Genomic DNA, 1,488 nt, shown 5'->3' with positions numbered 1-1,488 from the left:
AAATTAATTTCTAAATATTCCAAAGGGTTTTGCAAAACCTACAAAATGACAATGTCTTGTGCTCCCCCTGCTGGCTGTTTGGTGGAAGTGTGGTCCTGGGCCCCATTCCCCAAAACGGGAACATCCATGCGGAGGGCATCTACACCAATTTGTTACACTAGGACAAGCTCACTCCCACCCAACCTGATTTTTTCCCCTCACAAAAGAGAGTCCTCAGAATGTCAAAACAGCGGGAAAAACCTGTGCCTTAAACATGTAGAATAGGACACAACTTGCAAGTAAAGAAATGGGATTTTCCATCTTCCATTAGAGTTTTACAAACAACGGAGAATAAAATACTTATTTAAATATTGCTTGAGAGTATCCTTTTAATTTTTAATCTCTGTACAAGGAACTCTCACTGGCTGAGTGGATTAAATAGCTATTTTCCAAGTACGATTAAATCGTTGGAAGTCGAAAGATGTGATGTCTGTGTGTGAGAGAGAGAGAGAGCGAGAGTGAGCCTGTATGCACAACGTGTGTACACAGAGGAGGGAGTGAATGTGTGTATCTCATGTATGTGTGGAAAGTGTCTGTGTGTGTATATGTGAGTGTGTATAATATAAATGAGTGTGTGTGTGTAATATATGTGCATATGTGTCCAAGAGCCTGTGTGTGTGAGAATACACGAGGCAGGCAGGAGAATGTCTGTGGATGTGTGTGCATCAGATATGCATCTATCTGTGGACGTGTGAGTGTGTGTACAATGTGTGCGTCTGTGTGTGTGATGTATGACTCTCTCTTGCTTTGTGTATTGTAGACAGGCCCACTGCAGAGTGAATGCCTGCCCCTCAGTCTGGTTTGCAGCCTCTGAGCCCGGCATTGCCAGGGCTGCCTTGAAACTCCAAGCTATTTGCTTTGGACGTGGAGTTTATAGTTTGGGATTATTCATCTCCTGCAAGTTTTTTGTTAAGCAGCCCTGAAAGGACTCAATAGCTGGGAATACCATTCTAATTACAGGGAAGCACAGCTTATTTAGAAGATAAAAAGAGACTTGTAGTCTCATAGCAGCTCCTTACATCCGTCAAATAAGGAGCTCTAATGGTGGGGTGAGAGCCAGTGAATGCCTAAAACAAACTAAAAAAGGAGCGAAAATAAAGCAGCCAGGGGCTTAAGATATATTAAATTACCCTGATTAGGAATTTAGGCATGGCTCAAGTCTGCTGGAGAGGCTGGGGGGGGGACGGAAAGTGCTGCTATTCATTTCTGGGGAGAAGGGTCAGTAGGTCGGAGGAGTTCACAGGGCCTGGCTCTATTCTTATGCTAACAGAGAATACAAGCACTGGCCTGGAAAATAGAAATGAATTTGCAATAATCCTAGCCCCTCTGTTTGCAAGGCGAGCAGCTCTATGGCTAATTGCAGTCCTGCCTCCCTACTTCTCAATAAGGGCAGTTATAACGATGCCTGGGAGATTAGAGCCCCAGAGTGGGTCACCCCCCCCCCCCCCA

The sequence above is a fragment of the Gavialis gangeticus genome, unplaced genomic scaffold (assembly GCF_001723915.1).
Source record: "Gavialis gangeticus isolate Ggan-Ray unplaced genomic scaffold, GavGan_comp1, whole genome shotgun sequence".
Taxonomy (NCBI): Eukaryota; Metazoa; Chordata; order Crocodylia; family Gavialidae; genus Gavialis; species Gavialis gangeticus.
This window is presented reverse-complemented; position numbering follows the sequence as displayed.